Raw genomic sequence first — 22,447 nt, forward strand, 5'->3', positions numbered from 1 at the left:
GGTTATTACAAGGTATTGAACATAGTTCCCTGCACTATATCACAGAAACTTGCCTTTTAAAATCTGTTTTATATATAGTGTTTCGTACCTGCCAATCTCAGATTCTTAATTTATCCCTGCCCCACCCTTCTTCCCCTCTGGTAGCCGTAAGTTTGTTTTCTATGTCTGTGAGTCTGTTTCTGTTTTGTAAATAAGTTCATTTGTCTCATTTTTTTTTAGATTTCACACATAAGTGATATCATATGATATTTATCTTTCTCTGCCTGACTTTCTTCCCATAGTATGACAATCTCATGATCTTAAATTGTAAATATCACGCCACAAAAATAGAGGTCATGCTTGTGACGTGTTCAGTCCAACAGAAGAATCTGGATGCAAACGGAGAGCATTTCCTGCCACCAGGCTTCCAGATTCCCATCTGTTCTAAGGACATGCTACACCCTCTCTAAAGTCCTGAGTCTCATAGCCTTTCAGAAAATTCCAGCGCCTTCCTAGAGACTAACAGCAAGTTCTCCTTTTGTGTAAGTTGGCTGAGCTTCTTGCTTTCTTATTCTTCCTGTTTGCTTGCAACCGAAGGACTCTAGCTGATACAGAGCAGTAAGTTGCCTTTTTAATTATGACCTCCATGGGCATTGGGCCTGGGCGGGGCATTGCGTAAATGTTTATTTAATGAGTGAATGAATAAAATTATTTTAGTATAAGGGGAAAGATGAGACAACATAAATGAGCGTTCAGACTGAGCTGAAAATGGACACTGCCCTGTCCTTGTTTCCTTTGAAAACATTTCTGTCCCCGTCACTTCTTTCCTGCCCTGGTTTCTGGTTTTCAGTTGCAATTTGCTTTAAAGATGATGCTGCCATGTTTCTTTGAACTATCCGGCAATTTATGGCCAGATTTAAGTTTGGCATAACAGGCTTAATGTTCAGCGCTCCATATGTATTCTGTGCTTGGCAAAAACCCAAGGAAACTTGGGATTTTATGCTCCTGAATTTTATAAACCAGTAAACACAAAGGTACTGAAATTGTATATTTTAGCATGAAACATTTTATCTTGTGCATAAGAAATATCAAATTGGGACTGTGCTGTAGGCCGCGAAGGGATTTGGGCTGCTTCCTCCCTTTAGAAATGTTCTTATTTAAGAACCAGTGTCTGTGGAAAGTGATGATAAGACAAGAACAGCCATTTACTTTGTTCAGTGGTCCCAGACTGTCAAGCTACTTTCACATGGCTCCTCTGGTGTTATCCTTCCAGTGGCCCAGGGTGGTCAGGCTTTGCATCGTAGAGAGGTACCAGAGAGCCCTACAGGAGCTAAAATGATTCTGAAGGTCAGGCAGCTGGTTAATGCAAAACCATAACCAGAACTTAAGATTCCTTTGTGCTGATCACCCGACATAAGATGCTCTCATATATTGTCTAATGGACTGTTGTTTTGTCGTGTACTTTTTTTTACCTAAAAGTTGCCAGTTGTGTTATAGACTCTGGGAAACGTACTATAAACAAAAACAATGGAGTCCCTGCTTAGTCTCAACGTGGGAACATCTAAGCATGGGACTGTTTGATTCCTAATGTGTGAGCATGTGTTCAGCCCTTTGTAATCCTCAGCCAAGCTCGTCCTCGATCTGGATGACATGGCCTTGATTTTGACGCTGACGTTGACCCTGATCATGAAAATCACGCTAGAGGCCAGTCGCTCATTGTGTGCATTTCTTCATTGAACATTATCTTTAATCCTCTGAAAGAATATTCTCTCATCTCCAGGCCTCTAACCATAGGTGGACTCCCTGAAGCTTTGTTTCAGTGACGTTATTAATCATATCACCCCTTTCCATCAACACTCCTACCCACTCAAGCTCATACCACAGCATACCATCCTTCTATGGTCCCAGAGGCAGCCTTACCTTTGCATCACCCTCTCTGACACCTGATTCTAACAGCCCAACATGGGGTTAAGAGACAACCTCAAGAGGAGAAATATTGAACCAGTAGCAAGATGTGATAAATATGCAAATCTCTCCTTTCGGAAGCCTTATTCCAGGCCATCTAATAATGCCTCCATACTTCTTCACGTTATTATTCTCTCTGCCACAGAGGGGAGGAGGCTGCTTCCACAGCAGTGCTGTCTGCCTTTCCACCTGTTTACATTTACTATATGGCTGCCTAGGGAACCCTGCGGAAAGTAATGCTTGTGTGAGCCATTTAGTTGACTACATGTCAAAAAGTAATTTGACTCAAAGACTCACTAACTTAATTGATGGTGATGGCTCCATCCAAAAACAACCAAAGAAATTGATGTTGTGCAAATTGCACATATATTGCTCTTGAATTTGTGAGCATATTCTTGTTTGCCTTGACAGGATTCAAATTATCTTTCGGACAGCTCGACACATTACTTAAGATGTGCCTGTATGTGAATTTTAGCTGCTAAAGGGGGCAATAACAACACTTCTGTGAAATTAATTCCCAGGACTTCAACTTCATCGTGCTCTTTCTTTTACTCATTCCCTGCACATACCCCTTCTATTTCTCTACCACTGTGTTTTAACCTCTAAGTCATTCCAGTCACCACGGAATATGGACCTATTGTCTTTGAAGATCCCAAAGAGACCAAAGGTCTTAAGGAGCAAACGATGATGCATCAATGAAGGAATTTTAAATTCTTTGGACAAATTCCCTTCAACGCTCCTGGGCTCTATTTTTGAAACGTCATTGGGTGTCTTCTGTGGGGTAGAGATCCTGAGAAATATAGAACAAGTTGATTTCTAAGTCAGCCTGAACCAGAGGGAGCCAGAATTTAGAACCTGGGCTGAGGAAGCCGGCCCAACATCTTAAGGAGTGTGTCGAGCTGTCCCCAGGGTGGTGGTGCTGTGGGTCCGCATAAGAAACAGTCAGACTGTAACACTTGGAGTTGTCTGAAACACGAGGATGTAAGACTCGCAAAAATAACTCTCATCAGTGGTGTTGTGCTAGATGTTCCCAGTAGCTGATACTTCCAGAAGACAGTACAGCAAAGTGAAGGGACCACTGGCCGAAGGGGAGGAAACACAGCCATCATGTATAGTTCTGACACTAAGGAGATGTCCGACATGAGCCACAGACTCCTAATCTTCAAATAATGAGGTAGTTAGAGAAGATTAGTGCTTTTCTAGCATTAAGGGGTGGGATTATTGTAAGATTGGGCAGCATCCCACCTGCCTGGCCTCCCCCTCTGCTCATGGTGACCATCCCATGGAGTTCTAGATGTCCACGGACATAGTCTGAAAATCAAAGGACTATGTGGTGGTTCAAGACGTCTGTAATGATTAATTTTATGTGTCAACTTGGTTGGGCTAAGGGATACCCAGATATCTGATAAGAAATTGTTTCTGGATGTGTCTGTGGAGTGATTCTAGAAGAGATTCACATTTGATCCCATAGACTGAGTAAAGAGATCTGCCTTCATCAGTATGGATGTGCACCATCCTATTTGCGGGGAGCCTGAAAGGAACAAAAAGGGAAGGGAAGGGTGAATTTTCTGCCTCTTCTTGAGCTGGGATGTCCATTTTTTTCTGACCCTGAGACACTGGAGCTGCTGACTTTTGGCCCTTTAGACTCAGAATGAATTTTGCCAGTGGATTTCCTGGTTCTCCAGCTTGCAGATTGTGAGATTCCTAGGCTTCCATAACCCTGGGAGCCAGTTCTTATACTCTCTCTCTCTCTTTCTCTCTCTCTCACGTACTCTCTCTTTCCCTCCCTCCCTGGAATGTCCCAGCTGCCTTCCCACAGTTCTATAACCTCTTTCCTTCCTCAGTTCACTTTTGACCTCATCAACCCTCACTGACCCATCCCAGGAAGAGCTCTCAACCCCTTTCTACTCTTCTGTTTCCCCTACCTTGCCATTCTGTTTTGTTTGTTCCTGTGTATGTGTGTGTGTGTGTGTGTGTGTGTGTGTGTGTGTGTGTGTGTGTGTGTGTGTGTTCTGGTACACACCAAAGACCTGAGACCTACCCCAGGATTCACTATGTAAACTTTTTATGTAATAAATTCTACCTCAAAGTTCTAGTTCTTGGATTAAGCAATTTGGCCTCCACACTAATTTTCCTACCACAGACTTTGCAGCATGGACTTTAGACTCAAATTTGATTCTCAAAGCTGGACAATATTATTTGTTAACCCAGATTACGCACCTTGCTTACTCTCATCCCATGAAATGCAGCACACCTTTCATAGCCGAGAATTAGATAACTGTCTGACAATTTTTATTTCATTTGGTCACTTAGTAGGGCCGCAACTTTCCCAGAGAAGCTCCCATCATGTGTCTGGGTTTCAAAGATGTGGACAGTGAGTCCAAACTAGCTTCATCCACCCTAAACCTCATGTCAATTCTATGAGCTCCTTGAATTATCAAGTCCTTAACAGTTATGCTTCCTTCAGTGTTGGGTCCCTCCATCCTGGCCTATGATCTGCTTGGTGCTCCTGGCCACCTGTCTACAATCCGTTTTTGATACTGTGATTATATATCATGATATTATGAATAGCCTTTCAAATAATTCCTCACCAAAGTCATCATACCCCAGCACCCAGTGGGACTGCCTGTTCTTTACATGATATCCAGGGTGGATGTATACATAGCTCTCTGAGGTCAGGGACATAAGCCAGCTGTCGGGGACATAATCCAGCTAGAATTGAGCCATGATACAATCATCTTATTAAAAAGATAAAGTGACTTTATCATTTCAGCATTTCTTTGATTCATTTGGTCATTTAAACAAGGGCTTCTCAGGTTTTAATGTGTCTATGAATCATCTGGGATCTTGATAAAATGCAGATTCCTATTCAGTGAGCCTGGGGTGAGGCCAGAGATTCTAACAAGCTCCCGAATGATGTCAGTGCTGTTGGTCCACAAGTTTTATACGCTGCCATTTATTTCAATTTTCCTTGGCTGGGCCTCTTTAATTGTTTTATTCTCAGTTTATAAGTCCCTCTGATTACCCGGATATTATAATTGTGAAGTAATCCAAAATAAATGGCATTTTTCTTTTATATAAAATTGCTTAGGTGTGTGTACTTTTTAATCAAATTTTTGTTTGTTCCTATTCAATTCTGCCTATATAGGGATTTATACAAAATGAAACATTTGTCCATCTCGTTGCATAATATGACACACTTCATATAATATACTAAAGAACATATTTAAAAGCAGTTTCTTTAGCAAAGTTGTTTTCTTTTGTATCAAATAGCATTTAAATGTATAAAAAACAATTTAATGAATAAAGCTCCTTGTATACAGATGAAACACCCCATGGATGTGAGCATTTGAATCAACTCTGCATCATTTAATTTTGTTCCACACACAGACCTGCCCCTGCCTGCATCAGTCACGCAGCCCTGCCTGTTCTCAGGAGTAAAGCAGTGAAGTCAGAGCCCCCAGGAGCCTCGTTCCCACCAGGGTGCTGGGGTGCCGCTGCTGGCTGACACCCAGCTGCCTGCTCTGACCAGAGGGGCGTGAGACCTCATCATTGCCTCAGTATTCAGATTCTCCCTTCTTTCTGCCCCGTTCCCTGAAACCACATTCCTCATCCCGCCCACCTACCCACCTTATTCAGCCCCTCATGCTGCTGTGCACCTTTTCAGAGTAGAATGAGAGCAGGTTAGAGTTGGGGGAAGACGATTGAAAAGCAAAGCGGCTTAAAGAGAAATGAGCAAGTGTCCAGTAGGTACCAAGCCACACGCTTTGGTGACTTCGCACTATGCAGCCTCACAGCTACACAGACAAACTGAGAGACTCTGCCTCTGAAAACGCACCTTTCATTTCCAAGGAAATTTTGACGGAAAAAAAAAATGAAACCCACTGTGCTTTTTCTCTTTCAAGTGACATCTCCCAAGCACGATCTGCTGTTTTGCTGGTTTGGCTGGCAGTGAGAAATGCCAAGCGCAGATCTAGTCTGTGCACTTTTGAGACATCAGACCTTTTGCTGGGCTGGAACAACACCACCACGAAGCAAAACTCGTCTTTTCTGCCTCTGTCAGCAGGCAAGGGCCGTGAAAACAGGAAAGGTTTGCATAAGAAAGCTCCCACATGTTAATCCATTTTCATACCTATACTTGACCCCAAACTTTCTATAGCTTCTGAAATACTGAGATAACTCTTTGCTTGCTTGCTTTCTCCACCTTCCTTCACAAAATGAAAGTCGCGTAAGAGCAGGGAATTAGCTGAATTCACAGTGTAAGTGACACCACCCTTCCTTCCCCAGGCCACTTCCTCCAGGGCAGGAAGATGGTACAGAATGGGGGCCCAGGGGTCTGGAGGAAAGAGACCGGGTTACTGTGTCATGTGACCTGGGGGAGGCCTTTGGGGTCAAAGGCTTATCACTGGTGAACTTAACTCTAAGGCTCCTTCTATTATGACAATTCATTTCTTCTAGGAATAAATTCTTGATATTGCCTTCTAGCTGAGGCCAGAATAAAAGTACATAAACAAATATCGAAATAGACATTCCTCAGAAATCCCTCTCTAATTATAATCAAATCAAACCTGGGTCCTTGTTTATCACTGCTTAATGGAAGTGAGGAAGAATTTATTTCTCAGCGTCCTGAAAGTCTTTCTAAACTTCTGCATGAAAGGAAAGAGTCCGTTTATAACAGAGCCTCTAATTCATAAATTGATCTTTAGAATGGTTAAGGAGTGCAAATTACAAAATTTTAAACCGCTTCTTATTTTATGACAATACATAGAAAAAAATCAAAATCCAACCCCCCAAATATCTTAGTATTTGGTGGTTTTTAAGTAGCATTAATTCTTAACCAAGACCAGTGGAGTTTTAAGGGGAGGGCAGGCGTGTTCTCACGGTAATATCAGAACCTTTGGTGTTAGGGATTGGGTACAAAGATCTTTCAAAATGCATCTCTTCTGAAACTGTGAAACATGCCCTCCACTCCAGCGTGATGATACAGAGAAACACAAGTAATGTTCCCTGGGAGAGTGCATTAAGCATGCTTGAGGAGCAGAGGCTGGAAAAAAAAAAGTATGAAAGAGGGGAAGACCTCAGAGTACACTTATTAAAAAGCAAGAAAGTAGATGCATCTGACACAGTCACACATCTTAAAGGTTGCAAATAACCACAAGAGCAAAAGAGAAAACTGTCAGAGATTTTCATTCTTCAAATTATCTTTGTCAGGGTTCTGTAGAGCGTGCTCTTTAATATCACAGATTATATTTGGTCATAGGTGAGGAAGTTGTCAAGCCCTGAAGTGAATCGGACTCCAATGTCACTTCACCGAGGACACAAGGCTTAGAGAGATTGGGAGCTCTCCATGGTCCTGAGTCAGGAGGCCGCGTCTCACCTCTGATGGCCTGGGGGAGCCTGCGCAGCATGACAACACTGAGGACGAGGGAACTCCTTTAGTCTGCACATGGGCAGATGTATGCACTGGATATGTTTGCTCCTGTAAGATTATGTGCAGTGGCCTTTGGATGGAATGAAATAGAGACAGAAGTACAAGGAAAGAGAGACACAGGGAGAGAGAGGGAATCAAAAGTGGAAAAGCAATAAAATCTAAAATTAAAATCTAAAATATCAGGAAATGGACAGAAGATTAAGCACAAGCTTTCTCAACAAATCTCCAATACTAGGTCTCAGAGGAACCTGTTGAAATCTGAAAAAGGTAGATTTTTCTTGTTGTTGTTTTGTTTGTTTTGTTTTTGGTAAATCAAGGGAAGATCTATGTTAGAAACTCAGTGGACACTAAACTCCTATCCTAGGCAGAGGGAGGCAAAGAGAAATACATTCAGTTTTTAGAAAGATTTAGACAAATTCAGTCATGTTGGCCACTCTCTATGTTGATAACGGAAGATACTTCTTCAGAGTTTTTGGCCCTAATCAGTTTATGCTGATGTCTGGGAGGGCAGCATTGGAAAAGCTGACTGCAGCCATTAGCAGACAAGTTCTGGGCTAGACTGAACATGAGAATGACTCTGGAAGGCTTTGTCTTATATTGTTAAATATTCCATCAGAGTTGACAAGCACCTCTTACATTTCCAAAACAAATTTATGCAACAGACAAAACAGATCAGCATGAAACATGTGTCCCTGAACTCTATGGCATTCCCCAAGCTTTTGAGGCTTAAAAATCCATTTTTAAATCCTCTGACCACTTTCACTCTGGACCTTGGGAATCACACCACATGTAAGATGTCCTTTTCAGGGGGATGTGAGTCTGGGCAGAGCTGTTTATTCATTGCAGATGAGTTGAGATCACTCACACAATGTAATGATTCAGAGGCAGGGGAGGAAATGGAAGCTTCCTTTTAAATTCAACTATGCCTAGCTTACTGGGTTCAGTTCTTTCTATAGTATTTTGAAAGATAAACTGAAGGCTTAAAGACCCTTCAAAATTGAATGGTGAAGACTGTGAAAGGACTTGGAACTATATTAACCCAAGGATAAGAAAAAGTGAAAGCAAAGGAGTTAAAACCAAATATAAGTTGAATTTTACCGGGAACGTTCTCGGCAACATACATGGGCATATTGCTGAGCACTATTTAGCTCATTCTTTCATTCTTCCATGAGATACACTTACGGAGAACCCTGAAATTTCAAGCCCTGGCTTAGATGCTTCCTTTAGAAACTTGTTACCTTGGGATTAGGAGGGAACAAACATGTAAGTAAATTTTATTTATACAATGAAAGGCAAAGAGCATCTATACAATGAATAATTGGGGCTTGATCACCTCTCAGGTTTCATCTGATGGTAAAAGTTATGAGTCTAAAATATTGATAGTTTTCCCAAGCAAAGCAAACTTGATAAGAATTGGGAAAGGAGGAATACAATTCGTGACCTATACTTTAAATTTAACTAGATAAGGGTAAGCAATAAAATAATTCATAAACTCTTCTGCCAATATTATAATATATTCACTCAGGCTCTGTGGTATCTGTTATGATATTCTGGGTTTCTATAATCCCCCATCTGGGCTAGGCTATACCAGAAAGAGATCAGAATATGAACCTCTTTGAGCATGAAGACAGTTGTGAGACTTCAACACCTGCTCCACGTGTTCAAATTCCAGGTTTCTGAGCAAAATGACTCTCAGACTGTCTCCTTCCAGACATCTCAGCATATAGCTACATTTGTTTCTATGATTTAAAGATGCCTCCTCCTCTGACCAGGATTTCTTTAAACCCATACATTCACTTGTTTGCATGTACAAGAGGCACATTTTTTTTCAATGATACCAAGCATCCTTTTGTTCAAAAGGACATTTAAAAATGTTTAATAATGATATGTGTTGTGAGTAAGTATTCATTTTATAGTTCATCAGCTGATTGGTGTTGAATACTCAGAAGTCTTATAAGCCTAAATGAAAACTTGGAATCCAGAATGGTGAACCCTGATTCAGTGATTAGTTGGGTCTCGAGATGTGTGGCACGTACTCCTTAGAGTGTAGAATTGGAATGTGGGTGTTATGGCTGTTCTTATGATACTGTTACTTGGGACCCAGAAATGCCTATATCCTGCTGTTTCAGTCCTTCAGTCAGGTTTCCTAAGACAGCAGCTGAACATACAGGGATCAGTAGAAGAAAGGGAATAGCGCTACCATGCTGAGCACTGGTCTCCGTGGATGAAGACTGGTTTGGAACTCAAAGTTTAGATTTAAGGACTAAGATGGATCTTCTCCACACCTCCCCCCCAAAAACTGTGGCTAAATTAATTTGAGATTAGTACACTCAAGCATACTGGCTAAAAAGACTCCGTTGCCTCTACCCACTAACTGCTAATTGTTTGCCAAACTTTGTCCCCCACTTCTCCTATAGTTATACAGTTCCTATTTACCACCCAGATAAAGGACCATAACTTGCACACTTGCAGCTATGTATAATCATGGACTAAGGAGGTAAAAGCAGACTTGTTTGCTGCAGCTTCTAAGAACTTAGCTGAAGAAAGGGCTGGCCATGCCCATTGCTCCTTCTGTGTTCTCTGCCTCTACACTGAATGAAATGAAGGCATGATCCTAGAAGATCAAGCTGCCATCTTGACCATGAGGCTTCACCATAGGGATGCCAAACAGCAAACTGACAGAACTTGAACTTGGATCCTTAAGGACGTTGTGGAACAGAGATACCATGAGAGCCTTGGACTGCATATGTATTAAATTTTATATGAGAGAAAAAAAGTATATATTTTTTATATATATATATGTGTGTGTATATATATATATATAATATATATATATATATCTTGTTTTAACTCACTTACTTTAAGTCTTTATTATTCGCTTTAATCACTGACCTTGATCCTCACTGACAAATCCACCTAAACCCCTGTGATTAGGGGGAAAAAAGTAGCAAGACCTCAAGAAGGGCTCTGAATCAGCAGCCCAATTTCTCAGTTTTCCATTTGATATCAAAGAAGAGAGAGACAGAGAAAGAACCAAGTCCCTGCCTGTTAAGGCAGAATGACTCCCTCTCACAAGTAACTGTCACTTAATCTTATCAGAAACTCCCTTTCTTCTGGGAGAGAGCAGAGCGTGGCATGGTGAGAACTTGCTTAAATATCTCTCCGATAGAGTATATCCTTACTATCTGCGTTTGGTTCAATAAGCTACTCTCCCTTTTATTTTTTTTTAAAGACCCTCTGTCTGTGTTATGGTGACTGAGCCTGGCATCTGCTTCCCTGCCTGTAGGGAACTCTGATGAGTGACAGATGGTGGTTTCTATATGTGATCTTTAATGTCAGACATATTAACTAAAGACTCTGGGGAGGGATCAGTGATGCTCTTCATGATATATGCTGATAAAGTTTCTCATTGGAGCATGGAGGCTGCCACGATGAGTCAAGTCAAGGTTAATACAGCCTAGAGTTCCACTTCCAGTTTTCATCTATGTGTATTTGTGAAAGAGGGTATCAAGGTCTTCTCTAATATAACCCCATAGATAGAAGACTAAGACAACCCTCTTAGGATGCTTTCAGGTCATTTATGAAAGTGTGTGTGTTTGTGTTTTAAATATATGTTTTTGTTTTGGCAATACATATATATATTGCCAAAACAAATTCAGGAAACAGGCAAAACAAACCAGCTAGGAAACATGTGTCCCTGAACTCTATGGCATTCCCCAAGCTCTTGAGGGTTAAAAATCCATATATATATAAATATATATATATATATATATAAAACCTATCCCATGTTTTCTGTTAAGTAGAACTTCCTTATTGGTGTCCTAAATTTGACCTAATTCTCTTTTATTCCCTAACTTCCATCATCGCTTTCTTTCCTTCTCTCCTTCCTTCCTTCTTTCCTTCTATCCTTCCTTCCTTTTTTATCTTTATCTTTCCTTGTCATGTTTCTCTACATTCTTCTTCCCTCCATTACTTCCTACTTTTATCTTCCCTCTTTCCTCCCTCTTGTCTTTTCTTCTTTTTTCTTTATCTTTCCCATATCTCTTCTCACCATTCTTTCCTTCCTCTTTTTGTTTCCTTTCCCCCTTCCTCCTCTTTTTTAATTATTTTCTTCATTTGTTTCTTCTTTTCTTTCTCAACTATTCCTGTTTCTTCCTCCCACTCACCCTCTCTTTCTTCTTTTTCTTTTTTTCTTCCTTCCTAATATTTGTTTTTCTACTCTTCCTTTTATTTCTTTTCATTCTCCTTTCTGTACATTCCTTTCCTCTTTTTTCCTTCATATCTTTCTTCTTTTCATTATCTTCCTTTCTTCATTCCTAACTTCTTTACTTTTTATTTCCTGTTAGCCACTCTATTCCTCTTTCCTCCTACATAATTTTCTTCTCTACCATCTTTCTTTTTATCTTTCTTTGATTTCTACAAGCATTTAATGAGCACATATTGACATCATCTAGGTAACAGAAAGCTGCATCAAACACAATTTCTGCTTTAGGAAGACTCTAGAATATAAACATTTAATTCAGAGCAGTAACATCTGTATTAAAAGTATGTGCAAAGTGGTATAGAACAAAAAATGAGGGAAATATGTTACTAGTTAAAATGATGTTAAGTTATACTTCAGCCTTCATATGTATGACAGTAGATATGAGTCATGAGTAGGTGTTTGTCAGATGGAATATGAAATAGAATCACAAAGGCAAACAGTTATACTAGAGGAATAGGTAGTTGGAGAATTCTGAAAATTCTTTCCAAGATGTTAAGATATCAAATACGAATGAGAAGTTACAGATCAAAATATAAACTTTCACAAATATAAACATTACAGTTAAATGGCTCATAAATGTTTGTCTGGGTTTGGACCCTCAAAAAAATTTTTTTTCTTTGGCTTTTTCAAAAAAAAATTCAGAGTTACAGATATTTGCAAGTAGAGTACTAAAAAGTTTTTTTTTTTTCCTGAAACATTTCAAAATGAGTTGCCAAACAGATGTTACCTCAGCCTTGGATTTGTTACTATTTATATCCTACAACAAGGAAATTCTCCCATATAGCCCGAACACAGCAATTAAAATCAGAGAATGAACATTAATGCAATGCTACTATCTCTCACTCAGACCTCATTCAGCTTTCATCAGTCGACCTAATAATGTCCTTCATAAGAAAAAGATCCAGTTAAGAATCACACATTGCATTAGTTTTCCTGTCTCTTAGTCTATTTGTATCTTGAACAGTTCCTTCATCTAGATTTGGCGTTCGTGAACTCAACAATCACGAAGACTATAAGGCAGGTATTTTGTAGAGCAGTCCTCAGAATATTCTTTGTCGTGATCAGATCAGGTTATCCATCATTGCAGGGACCATTACAGAGCAATGTTGTGTTCTCACCACAACCTACCAGGTATAGCACACCATTTCAGTTTGCACCATTAATGGTGATATTCACACTGACTCCTTAAAGTGTCTGCCAAGCTTCTCCACTATTAATATATTAATCCCCCTTTGTAAAACAAAATGATTTTGAGGGGAGGTTATTTGAAACTGTGTTAAATCTTCATCCCAAAGCAAACTTTCTATTGATGAATTAATTAATTTATATTGCTGTAGATTCATATCTACCTGTGTAAGAGTTAATCTCTTATTATCACTTACTTTGAGACTCCAATAACCCCAGATTGCCCAATGGCAGCTTCTTGAATAAAGAGTTGGGCAGGGCAGCAGGGAGAGGTGAGCAACAGTGTGGTAGTTAGAGAAAATAGCATGAGAAAAGGCACAGAATGAGATTAGAGCCTGAGTGGCGGGTAATTCACTACACCTTGCTCTTTGACTTGTGTCCAGACAGACTGCTTTGCACCTTGGTACTTCTAGATTTTCGGCCCTACCTTGCCTGATGGAGTAGACAGGTGCCAGACCCACTGACCAGCCTTCTATCCTATCTGACTGTAAATATTGAGAGAAATCTGCCAGAATGTCCACTACGGTGCTCTGCTGACCTATTGGGACAGCCCACTCCCACTAGCAGACCCGGCAGATGCTGCCCACAGAACACCCTAGTTATTTAACCTCTGGACCACGTTTATTTCAGATCTTGGCCTTTCCCTGTCTACCCCATGATGCTAGAGTTCACTCTCTGGCATGATCCAAATTCTGGCAGCCGTATGGCATATTTCATAAAACCCAAAACGATGTTTCAGATTTCAGGCTCTGAAGAGGGCTCCTTGTAAATGTTTACTTGTTGATTAGCATAATTCACATTGACCAGATAATCTTCGGAGCAAAGACCCAGGGTTTAAAAAAAGGAAGGAGATTGAGAAAAATATAGCTGGAATTTAAGTAAATGCTAAGTGATTTTAAAAAGGACGGTAGAGATATCTGATTAGAGTTAAAGAAGACGTTAAAATGTTTGTGTCCCTATGTTTTCGCCACTCTGGTCAAACCTAAATGGACTGCCTTATTTAATGTAATGAATTCTCTGTCTTTGGAGACTCTTTGAGGCCAAATGATGCTTGGTTTATCCTTAACACATAGCGCTAAACTGAGTCCAAATAAGGATATTTGTTGACTTTTTCTGGTACCTAAGATTCATCACCATAACCTTGGTTAAATGTATCACTTGAGGACAATTCTGTGATACACGTTACAACTTAAAATGTTCTTCCTCCTCCAGTTCACTGCGGCAGTAACCCTTTGCACCTTCAGTAATTCTTCCTAAACCGTGCTGTTTCTCAGAAGCATTGCCTTACTAACACTTGTCAGCTTGGGCAACCCTTACATTAGGCCCTCAGTACTTATCTTAACAGCCCCAAATAAGGCATCTTATTTCCATATTGTATTTAATAACTTGTATTCTCCTACCAAATATATATCAATCCTATGTGTTTGTCAAGGAGACTGATATCATGTCTGCTTTAAAACTGAGGAAACTGAGACTCAGGGAAGGTCAGTGGTTTTCCCAAAGTCTCCCGGTAAGTTCTAATCAGAGCATGGTTTAGGCTTTTGATTCTAGAACATAGATCTCTGAGCTCCCAATTCAGTTCTCCGGAAATTTGTCTCTTCCTTCTGTATTTGTATTGACAGTTTATTTTTTTCCTTTAATATAGGACACATTTTCATCTAAATCCTTCTCCATTTTATTGTCTGACATATAGCTCTACAAATAAAGTACCTGGGATGTATGTGAACTGAATACATCAGCACAATAATAAAAATTAGGTAATTCAAGTAAAAGTTTAAAACTATAATAACCAAAAGAAAAAAATTCAGTATTTTTAGTCATGTCCTTTCTCCACTCTTTTCTTATCTCCTGCTGCAGAATACAAATGATAATATTCTTTTCTATCAGTATGGAGACCACCAAGACACTCCTACATTATTCAATCTAACTGCAGTGGCTTCCAAAGGGAAAATAAACACCTTAACTGAAGCTTCACTGGTCTGCATCGCATGCACAAGCATGAAGGATTTCTTTGCTGTCAAGCTTTCAGTTGGGAGCAAAATCCCCCTGCTGAGCCCTGTTGCTCACTGCAACACTTAAGACGCGATTTGGCACATGGGCTCTTAGGTGACTCTGAGCTGGTACCTCTTCTATGCACCGAAAGCCCTGGCAGGCACAGGAAATAAGATTCTTGACTATCACTTGGAAACAGACATGGCAGGTCGTGAGCTGGCCACTTGTCAGCAAATCCAAAGATAAAATCGTTTCCCTGCCCCCAGTGCACCATATATTTGCAGTGACGTTTCTGGGAACAGGTCTCACTGAATCATGAGATGTAAGAGCCTGGGGGTGGGGAGTGAAACGCAAACATTTTCTTGAGACCCTGTTAAATGAACAAAATTATTGCTGAGGGTTGAACTTTAAAAAAAAAAAAGTTATGAAGCAGCGTCCCCAAGGAAGGCGCTTACAATCTAGTTGGGACACCATAATTCAGAATTTGAAAGATACATGGCAGGGGAAGATAAGGCTTGAAATGTGCCACCTCAGCAGTGCAAATATAAATCCCACAGGAGTTCTAAGGGAAAGGGATCACAAAGTGCTGGAAATTGGAAGCGGAGAAGATCTAATGGAGAAGACTGACGAGTTAGAGATGAAATTGAAAGTTTAGGATTTTAAGCAAGAATGGGAAAGGCACATTTAAGCACAATGGGCAGACTCGTAGTAGCGCGCTAAAAGCGATGTGTGGACAAATCACATGGTTCGTGATGTAGTTTGGGTTAAATGTTTACAGGGCATATAAAAACTATCCTAAAAAGGTTAGACTACATCCTGTAGGCAATAAGGAGTCCTTGATGTTTATGGGAAATGGTATGAGAAGTAAAAAATTGGGGCTTTGTGAAGGTCAGCTTCAGAGTGAATAGTTTGAAAAGGAGAAGGAATTGAGTAAGGAAAATTTTTTTTAGCAAATTATCAAGACACACAGATATGAATAATGAAGTGTTGGGCATAGTTTAGAGCACTGGAAAGGGATAAGGGAACACAGATGTCATTAAAAAAGAACCTACAGATACTGTTGGACATTACTTGCAGCTGAAAGCATTTATGATTTGATGCACTTTCGGTGTTGGAAAAATTTCAAAGTGAGGGAAGCTTCCTTCCAGAGCTTCCCACTTTGCTTTCTGGTTCATTCACTCAACAAACATTTATCGTGTGTCCATACCCTGTGCCAATCCCAGTATGGGGCACCATTCTCATCATTTTTGGCAATGCAATGGCTCGCTTGACCAAGCTTCAAAATTATACCCATTTTTCTATCGTGAAGTCCTTAGTGATCAATGCCTCTTGCCTGCTAGACAAGAAATTAATGGAGACGTTTTAGTTTGGTACAAATTTCTCTTCTCAGGTAAATCCTCTCCACTCTGGTTAAAAATACACTCCATAGGTCCGTACCAAGAGTTAATAAGGAGAGAAGACTTGCTCCTTGTGGTTGGCTGGCAGGGTGAAGGGAGAAAGATGTTTCTATTTATCTTCTCTGTTTATTTGTGGCCATGTGCTAGAGGCAAAGACGTCTGGTCACCCCGCTGTAAACTTTCCAGAATAGCGATAATACCAAACAGCGCAAAATGTCCACAGCTCCCACTGGACCCCTGCCTCCCAAGTCCTGTAGGGCCCCTTTGTGTGACTCTGTAACAATGCAGCGCCATAACACTGCACAGAATATGCTATCGCTCCCTTTTCATTACTTGCATGACTCAAAAACGAGAAGGTACAACGCATTGTCATTCCATTTTTTTTTTCTTTTACAGATTGTTCATTTTGATTCAAGTTTATTATGAAAATTCTAGGCGAGCAATAGCTCAGAGAAAAGAAAGTTGCTCTCACAAAAGAAAGACCCAGATGAATTGATAGGAGAGATACCTGGAGCACACAATACCCAGAGCAGACTCAAGAGGGGCAGAGATGACTGATAAAGCAAGGTCTCATTCTTGATGGTGTTGACATGACATTTTGTGCCTTGCACTGCTGAGGGGACAGGAACACGCCAGCCACCTGCAACACGAACAGCAGCTGAAGATGCCTCTGCATTCCAGAATCTGCCTTACAGTGTCGTCCGGTAAGCAAAGCTCGCTCCATTTCTTACAGTAAAAGCCCTAAATAGTCTTTTTTTTTTTCCTGTAGGGCTTTCAAGTGCTAGCCACCTTGGCATATATATTCTTTGTAGAATTCCCAGACTGGAGGGACAGATTTGTGAACAGGAGGAGACCTCTCTGCAAGCAAGCTAGAGGCAGTGAGTCCGGATGACTCATCTTCCAGAATGCTCGGGGTCAAACTAGAGCTCGGAAAGGGGTGTTTACAAACCACTGGAGGAAGAGAGAACTCTTGGAATATTATAGCAGGAATAAATAATTCATAAGGCATAAGCTGGAATAAAATAGAAATTACTACTTTTTAAACCGAGCTTTTGCTTTAATTTGAAGTCCTGCTGGCACATAGAATGTGGCTTTATAGAATTCGAGGAGAGGGTAAGAGCAAAAATGAGGGAGAGAGAGAGAAAAAGGAAAGGAATACCTAGAGGTTTGTCCATCATCTATTTTATTGGAAGAAATGCTGCGTTTGTATAAACATACTTGTGGTCTCTTTCTTCTCTGTGAGGGACTGTCCTGGAAAGAACACTGATCAGGTGTATGGCCTGAATCACATACTCCAGCCTCAAAGCAGAGGTTGTGTCTAGGAGATTAAACAGCTCACCTAAACACATCCTATTTGGTTTGCTGTGCCCTGAATACGCCCGCATTTTTACTCCTCAATGTACCGTGGTCTCCATGCCACAGAAACATTGCACACGCGATTTCTTCTGCCCCAGGGATGCCAGATAAAATATAAAACACCCAGTCAAATTTGAATTTCACACAAACAGCATTTTTTTGCCCCATGCAATATTCAGATTCAATTGGGCATCGTATATTTTTTAATTAAATATTGTATTTTGAGATAATTTGAGATATATTGGAAAGTATAAGAAATAAAACAGCAAGATCTCTTGTAAGCTCAGTTTCCTCCAATAATAACATCTTTCAAAATTATAATAACACAACCGAGATATTGACAACACAGTCAGGATACGGAACATTTCTATCACCACTAGGATCTGTTATATTGCCCTTTTTTATAGCCACACTCCCCCTCCTCCCACCCAACCCCCTTCTTAACTCTAACAACCAATCGTCCGTTCTCTACTTCTATAATTTTGTGATTTCTTCAGTGCTATATAAATTGAATCATACAGCACGTAGTCTTTTGTAATTGGCTTTCTTCGCACAGCAAAATCCTCTGGAGATTTACCTAGGTTGTTGTGTGTATGTGTGTTGTGTGTTGTGTGGCATTTTGTTGCTGAATAGTATCCCATGATATGAACATATCGCCGTTTAATCGTTCATGCCTCGAGGGGCATCTGGGTTGTCCCCAGTTTGGGGCCGTTACAAACAGGGATACTACAAACATTTGGGCGTGAGGGTCTACACGTGTATGTCTTCATTTCTCCAGGATAAACGACTGGGAACATAATTATCACTGCTGAATCTTAGTAGAGTTGCTAATCAGTTTTTTAAGAAACTTCCAAATTGATTTAAAGAGTGGCTGGACCATTTTACATCTGCCACTCTCTGGCATTTGATGGTGTCACTATTTTTTTTTTTTTTTAATTTTTGCCATTCACACTGTGGTTTTAACTTTCCACTTCCCTAGTAGCTAATGTTGCGGAAATTGTCCTGCGCGTATGTGCCGTCTTCATGTCCTCTTTGCTAAAATATCTGTTCCTTTGCCCATTTTCTGATTAGATTGTTTATTTACTGCTAGTTTTGAGGCTTCTTTATATATTCTAGGTAGTAGTTCTTTGTCAGAGATTTAGTTTGCACCTATTTTTATTTTCCCACTCAACAGCTTGTCTTTTCATCCTCTTAACAGGATCATTCACAGAACAAAGGGTTTAATTTGGATGCAGTCAAATGGATCAGTGTTTCTTTCTGTGGATCATGTTTTTAGTGTTAAGTCTGGGAACTCTTTGTCTAGCTCTAGATATGGAAGGCCTTTTCCTAATTTTTTTTTTTCTAAAAGTTTTAAGGTTCTACGATTTACATTTATGTCTGTGATCTGTTTTAGGATAATTTTTTAACATTTTTTATTGATTTATAATTATTCTACAATGTTGTGTCAAATTCCAGTATAGAGCACAATTTTTCAGTTATATATGAACATACATATATTCATTGTCACATTTTTTCTCTGTGAGCTACCATAAGATCTTGTGTATATTTCCCTGTGCTATACAGTATAATTTTGTTTATCTATTCTACAATTTTAAAATCCCGATAATTATTGTATAAAGTATAAGACTGGGTCAAGGTTTAGCAATTTTGCCTTTGGCTGTCTAATTTCTCCAGCACCATTTACTAAAATGACTGTTTTTCCTTAATTTAATTGCTTTGAGATATATATATATACACACACACATACAAACATACACACAACAACGTAGATAAATACATATATTGCACTTGACATGTATCTAGATCTTAAATTTGACATATATATTAGTTGGGCATATATGTTTGGGTCTATTTCTACGTTCTCTCCTCTGTTCCGTTGATCTATGTGCTCAGCGTTCCACCAATACCACACAATACTGATTGCTGTGTAACTAAGTAGATTGATTTATCCTACTTTAATTCCTTATTTTTCTCAAAAATTTTAGCTATTTTGGTTTCTTTGCCTTTCCAAAGAAATTTTAGAATAATGCTGTGTGTATCAACAAAAATAAACCTTGCTATAATTTTATAAAAATTTTGTTAAACCTGTATATCAATTTAAAAAGAATTGCACTCTGTACTATGTTGGGGCGTTCAATCCATAAACACAGTATATCTCTCTCTTTGCTTAGGTCTTTGACTCATTTCATTAACATTGTACCATTCTCAGCATACAAGTCCTGTATGTATTTTGTGACACAGACACTTGAAAAATGCATCTTTTGAGTAATTGTAATTAACATCAAATATGGTGGCTGTGTGATTGTTGCCAGTATACACAAGTTTAATTGATTTCAGTATGTTTATCTTATATTTTGTGACCTTGTTGAACCCACTTAGTAGATCAAGAATTATTTTCTTCTTTTTCTTTCATTTTCTGAGTTTTTTTGTTGTATTATTGGCATTTTCTACATAAATGATCATGTTCTCTGCAAATATGGACAGCTTTATTTCTTCTTTCTTTTCTTTAATTTATGTATTTGTATATTTGCCTCATTACATTGCCCAGAACTTCCAGAATTATGCTGAATAACAGTGGTGGGAAGACATATCCTTGGCTTTTGTTCCTGATCTTAGGGAGGAAATAGTCTTTTACTGTAAGGATAATGTTAGCTACAGCTATTTTGTAGATATTCTTTATCACGTTATGAAAGTCTCCCTCTATTCCTATTTCATGTGAGTCTTTATCATAAATTGTATATTGAATTCTTCCAAATGCTTTTCATGCATTAATTGATATGATCATAAATATTTCTTCATCAGTCCTGCCAGTATGGTGGATTAAACTTATTTAATTTGAACATTGAACCAGCCTTGTACTTAAGGAATAAACTTCACTTGGTCACGGTAGATAATTATTTTATACACTGTTGGATTTCATTGGCTATTTTTTGAGGATTTCTGCACTGGTGTTCATGAGAGATATTGGTCTGTTATTCTCTGTGTTCTGATGTCTTATCCAGCCTCACTTCTTCTCTCTCTGTTTTATTCTTCTTATATTTATTTTATATGTAATAACCAGGGGTTTTGGTTGTCTATCTCATCTTTCCAGAAGCAGAAGTACGTCCTGTATTCTTATTTGACAAATCTGACCACCCTACTCTTCCCGAAATATTTTCTACTTCTCTCCCACTCTCACCTGGATTTCATAAGTATCACATACTCTTCCTATTAGTTCCCAGTTTAATTACTTCCTCATGTAAAGCCTACTGCACATTGACGAAGTATAACACTTTCATTGTATGATGCATTTTTGAAGCACTAAATTCACATATAGTATGTGTAATCTGTTAAGTTCTTTTTTTGCACTTAACTGTAAGTCCTATGAAGGTAGGGAATACGATTGCTTTTTTCCCACCATTATACCTGTAAGATTTTTCCCGGTGCTTAGCATAGAGCCAGCAATGAATGAAGACTGTTGAATAAACACTTAAATGTTCATAATATGAAATATTGTCCAGAGAGATTTAAAATAGTAATGAGAGTACAGATGACTGGGGCCTTCAGAAAGTGATACAGTTGGATTAAAAAATTTTCATAAAACAAGGTAGAACAGAGAAAGTTCTTGCTCAGCAGTTGGCACAGCAATTCCTGCCGGGGAGCAATGTTAATTCGTATAAGGTCATTCCACTTTTAATATTTCAATATTTATTCCCGAAAATTTTCACATCTATGCCTGACACCTGGATTCATAAAATGTTATGAGTTCAGTGGGTGGAGAAATCCGTGGTTGAATTGATTCTTATCCTCTCAGTTTTCCAGTTAGCAAGAGAGAGAGAGAGACAAACATCGATATTTCCAGGTGAACAGCAGACGTATACTGAGACAGGAAAAGTAAGAAAAGGGGACGTTATCACCCTATTCAGAGGAAGGAAAGAAAAGTCATCGCAAACCACTGCATTTGCTTAAGAGCCACTGGCCGAGCAAGGCACTGCTTGGCTGCAGTTCTCTGTGGACTCAGCACAGCTACACCTCCTAACACAAGGTCAGATAAATTAACCAAAGTTAATTTCTTAAAATTACTTTGTCATCAAACTTTTATATCTCCTCTCCTGTCATGGGTAAACCTTCAGAGTCATTCTACCCATCTCTCCATGCGTAAGTTGAAGGAGAAGATGGACATAACACTGCTTTCATTTTTGTAGATGACACCTTCGCTCTTCTTCAAAACACTGAGAGGAGATGGTAGAGGCAAGAAGTTAATATCATAGCACAAGCCCACACTTTAAAATAGTAGAAATTGTTGGAATCAACAGCACTGATCATTTCATAAACAAGATAATACAATTTTGCTTTACTTTTATTTTCTCTAGGAATTTTTTTTAAATTTCTACTTACACATCTATTTAACTCTTTCATTAGGTTTAAGTAATACAAATGTAGGTTGTTAAACACTGTTAATAGTTTTATTCTTGCTACAGTACGCCAACCACTTACCCTTGTCAACCATTTATTTATTTTCCTCCTAAGATGAAACTAAAGTTCTAGAATATTTAAGGAATTTGAATTCCACCCCCCAGAACACTCACGCCAACTTCTTCCTCAGTCCTGCTCCTGTCATGTTCTCCGCAACCTTAGCAGGATCGGGAGCTGTTAAGCATGAGAGATGGGAAGGATGTGATTTGTCAAGCCCAAACTCTTCAACAATGTGGTGGATTTGAAGTTTCAAAGCAAAACTAAGCCTTTCAGGTTTGGAGTTTGGTTAATAATACGAAGGATTTAAGTAAGATTTTTCTTCCAGGCAGTTCAAAGAGTTTCAGTTCTTAGCCTGCATTTTTCCTGAAGTAAATGAAAGGGGAAAGAAGGCACAGAAATTATCAGCCTCATTCACAAGGCAGA

Source organism: Camelus dromedarius, chromosome 32 (assembly GCF_036321535.1).
Source record: "Camelus dromedarius isolate mCamDro1 chromosome 32, mCamDro1.pat, whole genome shotgun sequence".
Taxonomy (NCBI): Eukaryota; Metazoa; Chordata; class Mammalia; order Artiodactyla; family Camelidae; genus Camelus; species Camelus dromedarius.